At 35.2% G+C, this 5629-nt stretch overlaps 1 long non-coding RNA gene across 1 annotated transcript; it reads right to left on the bottom strand.

The window, feature by feature from the left end:
• Positions 1-1801: 1801 nt before the first annotated feature.
• LOC106316532 lies at positions 1802-2517 on the bottom strand. Its single transcript, XR_001264852.1, has 2 exons — positions 2212-2517; positions 1802-2130 (listed from the first exon to the last, which is right to left on the bottom strand). It is a non-coding gene; the product is annotated as an uncharacterized LOC106316532 (long non-coding RNA).
• Between the last annotated feature and the right edge of the window lie 3112 nt (positions 2518-5629).

Genomic DNA, 5629 nt, shown 5'->3' with positions numbered 1-5629 from the left:
AGTTTTGTAAAACTGTTGTTGAGTTCTGAAAATTTTATGAGTATTACTGATTCTTACATGTGTTATCTCTTGTTTTAGGAGTTCTACAAGATGGAGGAAGAATCAGCTTAGGTTGTCTTACAAGTTTTGTTTGTATGGATAACTCACTTTAGGTTGTTAGTGAAGCTTTTTAACTTAGTTCTTAAACACTAGTTAAGTTCTGAAACTTTTTTAACCAATTTGATGTCTTTCTCTTCCTAGGTCACGGATTTTTAATGTTTTTGAACCTTAGTTTCACGTTTGATTGTATATTCATATGTAAAAAATTGATGTTTTTTTGTTTGTCGTTGCAGGGGTACGTTACAATATCTAACACATCTTCCCATTCATGGTGATTACTTGATCTTCGACAACAAAGGATGAAAACCTTTTCTGTATGTTCTCAAGATCAAGACAATCTATTTTTGTTTATTCCATGAATTGGATGTAATGGATTACTATGTTTATCTATGAACGTTATATATATATATATATATATAATATGTCTTAAAACTAGGCCCCGCGTATGCCCCGCTTAATCTCCGATTTTTCGGTAACTCGCTAGGCCCGGGGTTACCGCCCGACTAGCGCCTAGCGTAGTTCCTAACAGGGATTCTAACCATGTTAAAGTCAAACTTTCATGATAATTACGTACATGTTATTATGTACAACTAGGGGTAGCGCCGGATTTGGACGTTTTATTTCTTCATTTAATTCAATTTGTTTATTTGTTCCAATTGTTAGTTGTTAGTCTTGTATTCTAATCTGTAATTATTGTTTGATTTAATTACAAATAGGATAAGCATGTGATAGTTGCATCAAAGTTAATATACTTGAACAATATAAAGTAAAGTAAAGTTGATGTTCCGAAAGTAAAATAATGTAAATGCATGTGTTTGTTTTGTGAGTATCTTCGCTTTGGACGACATGTTAATGCATTTTTGTGTCCTGCTAAGTGATAATGGAAGAGATGCAATGTTTTTTTTTACTACTAACTGTTTTACGGTTCGTATTGATGAATTTATTACTTTGCCTTTTATGGTTTTATCTTCAACACAAACTTGATAGCACGAGTCAATACATAAGGGAGTAAGGGCATTTCCAACAATACTCTATTTTTTTTTCTAAAATGAAGTAAAGATAAATATGTAATTAAAAATGTTCCGATATTACTTTATTTTACACTCTATAATGAAGTTTACTCCATAAATGGAGTAAGTAAGCTATTTTTTATTTGTTCTTTACTCCATTATGGAGTGAGAAATGAATTTGAGTTAGAGCATTTTTACTCCATAACAATTCTACTCTATTTTGGAGAAAAAAAAATAGAGTTTTACATTACTATATAATCACTTTTACCCCATAATTATTTTTTTAAAATTAAAGTAAACAATAAATAAACTTTTTAATTTTTTTCTTGATAGAAGTAATGTAATTTCCTTTTGGTCTTTAAAAAGTAAACTAAACAATAACATAATTTTCTATCTATGAGTAATGTAATCTACAAATTTCTCAACTCTTTAAAAAGTAGTAAAAATTCTTATGAGGGTTTGAGTCTGGCCATATTGTTTAGATATTTGTGGTTCTATCAGAATCTTTGTGCAATTTAATTTGTAAATATATTATAGATATATCGGTTTATTTGTAACGTATTTGCACCTATAATGTCGAAAGGAACTAATTTTTCAGATTGAATCTATCAAGAAGGCTTAACTCAATAGTTACTAAAAAAAATTCATTGTGTCATTACAGTGAACTGGTTACGTCTCCTTTTGTCATTTGCAAGAAACTGAAGCGTGCTATATTCTAATACTCTCTTTTCAGCATTAAGCATGTCCAGAAGGTGATTGCATAAGCCATACAGAGATGCACCCAAAATCTATAGGAAAATGAATAACCATTACACCAATGGAACAAAGAAGAAAAAGAACCAAACTCTGGGAAATGTATAGCTCACATGTCTGATCCATTTGGTATATTTGACAATGAAAGCTTATCAATATCACTGTAGCTTATATTAGAGTGTTTTAATCCATCCAATCCCTTGTTTTTCCAATTAACATGCACCATTGTTGTAAAAGCAACGCAAGCTATGGAGAAAAATTCTTGAACCTGCAAGTTAAAACCATGGTGTCAAGTAAAGGGCTTTGGAGAAAAGAGAAGAGCTTTGTGAGGTTTTATTTATATATGTACCCGAGTACGTAGATCCTCAAGTAGACAACATAATCGAGATCTGACGAGCTCTGGTTCTGGCATTTGAAGTGCTTCAGGCATCCAGTTGAGGAATCAAACATAGGACATGAAGTCCAAGTTGATGAACTTGCTTCCAAAGCCACCAGTTTGTATGGAGCTAGTTCTTAGGCCCTTGAGATACCATTTAGGGAAGTAGGCTATGTCGTTTACTGGTTGAATCCTGAGTATAGCAAAAGCTATCAAGAAAGCAATTGATGTGACTATATTTATTGCTTCTGCTACTCCAATCTCGTTTATGGAAGATATGGGAGTGTGAAGATAATATTTTTTCTTTACCTTCCTGAAAAAGCGAACTAAGAAAGGACAAATTCAGACAAAACTGGGGAGTTAAATGCTTTGAGAGTTGATGATGTAAAGAAGAAATAAAACAGATTCAGACAAGAATCACAGTCACAGCCACTATGAACACTGAAGAAACATGATTTGCTTAAAAGTTAAGTGAAGAAACCTGCTTTGGTTAAAACAAAACAGATTCTCTCTTTCATTACCTTCCCAAAAGAGGTAAATACAAAGCTTTCTTGTATATATATGCAATCTTGGGTTTCGCCACTAAGATGCTTACAGGGGCCACTAAGATGCCTTTTTCTGGTTGTTCCTGCCTCCGTAGACGATAATCCGTGCAAACTGACATCGGAACCACGTTCAACCCTTTGATAACGATTAACTAATCCCGGCATCGAGCCAAGAGGATAGCTAGTTGCTATTGAAATGGATGCTATTGTCCTCTCAAATCGGCAAGAAACATTTGGAGATTCGCCATTGTATTCTTCTGGTTGTTGTCGAAGCTGTAATCTTCATTTCTGGATGAAGGGGATATTTATACCCCAAGCTCAAGTAAGTTACTCGAGGAATGCAATGAGTTGCATTGAATGCTGAAATCACGAATAAACGGGGAATAAAGAAGACCCAAACGAAACGTTGCAACGTTCCTCAGAGCTTCTCATCGTTTCTCATCGAAAAAAATCTGCGGGAAGTAAAATTCTCACACCTTAGGTGACGGAGAAACCTATGGGGAGCAGCCCACAAAATTAAACTAAATTCACGAAGGCCCAACTAATTAATTAACTAAAACTCTACGGACAAAATGGCTTTAAAACTCAATAGCCCAATACACAATTTAAGTGCCAGGCGTCATTATTCCCCCAAGGAGAGATAAAAAACTTTATTATATAAGATCATCAACGCAGAAACGTGGGCACAGTTTCATAGGAAACAATTTTTTTGATTTTTATTATATAAAAAAAAAACCAATCGCGAACCGCCACGTGTTAGTGGGGTTCGCGAACAGTTTAAAAAACCAGGCAAGATCGATCCTTATTTCACAATTTATGTAACCGATTTTCTCCCTTTTATGGGGCCCACACCGGTAAAAGCCACTAAAAACCCTTTTAAAAAACCCTGATAATCGTGGCCTAAGAGCATGTTTATTGTTGAGACCCTTAATGTTTCTTAAATTGTCCTTAATGAATTTTTAATTATTAAAATCAAGAGAAGGGACATCGTTAAGAGACCTTTAATTTTAGTGGTTTATTGCTTGTCTCTTAATTAGAGGTTCTTTTTAAAAATAAATTATTAAACATAATTTTATTGAAGATAAAACTTAAACATAGCATTTTAAACATAACATTTTAAACATAGAATAAAAAAAACATAAAAACATAAAAAGTACAAAAACAAACGATAATAATTTCAAAGATGCATCGAAGCTCAATTGTTGTTTTAATCAGTTCCAAATTTAGCCCATATATGTTCGACCAAATCCCGTTTTAGTTGTGCATGCACATTTGTATCACGAATTTCAGTTCGAACACCCATCTGATTGGCAATATTTGTAGGCATTCTCCTTGTTCGACGATCGACATGTGAACTCCTGCTGGCTTCTCCTTCTTCGAAATCTGAAAGATTAAATTGAGTACCTTCATCTCGTTCGTTTTCTACTATCATATTATGGAGTATAATACATGCTCTCATAATCTTCCCGATCTTGACTTTATCCCAAGAAAGTGCCGGATTTCTAACAATGGCAAATCGAGCTTGTAAAACTCCGAAAGCACGATCAACATCTTTTCTGACAGCTTTTTGACGTTGCGCAAATAAGACTGCTTTCGGCACTTGTGGAAGTCGAATAGATTGGATGAAAGTTGCCCAATTTGGATAAATGCCATCGGTGAGATAATAACCCATATGGTACTCATTTCCATTTACCGAGAAATTCACTTGTGGGGCTTCACCATTTATTATGTCATCAAAAACAGGTGACCGATCAAGAACATTAATATCATTTAAGGTACCTGGAGCTCCAAAAAATGCATGCCAGATCCAGAGATCGTATGAAGCAACCGCCTCTAAAACGATAGTTGGTTTTCCCGAACCCCGAGCAAATTGCCCTTTCCAAGCGGTGGGACAATTCTTCCACTCCCAATGCATACAATCGATGCTTCCTATCATCCCGGGAAATCCACGATTCTCTGCATCATCAAGTAGACGTTGCAGATCATATGGTGTTGGTCTTCTTAGATATTCATTGCCGAACACATTTATTATTGACTCTACAAAATTTTCCACACATAACTGTGCCGTGGTTGCACCGAGCCTGAGGTATTCGTCGACCGCATCAAGGGCAGAACCATACGCCAACACACGTATAGCTGCTGTACACTTTTGAAGTGTTGAGAGACCAAGCCTTCCGAGACCGTCTTTTTTTTGTTGAAAGAGAGTCTGCTGAGTTGTGAATGAGAGAATACTCGTCAATTTATAAAGAAAATATACACTTGTGTTACAAGAGGCAAATTAATAATACAACTACGCATGCGATCCACTCTCGTGACTTCAAATAATACAACTACAAGACAAGATAACACTACAAGACAAGACTAGATACAACACTTGCGTGACAACTACAAGACAAGCCAGGACTCTCCACTCCACTCTCCACTCCCGTGACAACTACAAGACAAGACAGGACTCTCCACTCGTGACTCCACTCCACTCTCCACTCCCGTGACAACTAGCAACATGATTTCCAAACGTGTACTGTCTCACCTGCATTGACAACAACATCATTTTAGCATTTTTATACAATGACGCTTTGAAAATACATAACAAAACAAATAAAAAGAACTTGAAAGAAACAGAGACTAAACATCAACATCAACATCATTTTAGCATTGCAGATCATGAACAGAAACAGAGAGTAACATAAACTTAACAACAAGAACAAGTACATAAACGACATTAAACAAGAACAAGCAACAAACAGAAATAGAAACAGAACTAGAATCAGAACTAGAAACATAACAAGACACAGAACCAGAAACACAACTAACTAGACATAACGTCAGTGATGAGCTTCTTCTTG

This window comes from Brassica oleracea, chromosome C9 (genome assembly GCF_000695525.1).
Source record: "Brassica oleracea var. oleracea cultivar TO1000 chromosome C9, BOL, whole genome shotgun sequence".
Classification (NCBI taxonomy): Eukaryota; Viridiplantae; Streptophyta; class Magnoliopsida; order Brassicales; family Brassicaceae; genus Brassica; species Brassica oleracea.
This window is presented reverse-complemented; position numbering and strand designations above follow the sequence as displayed.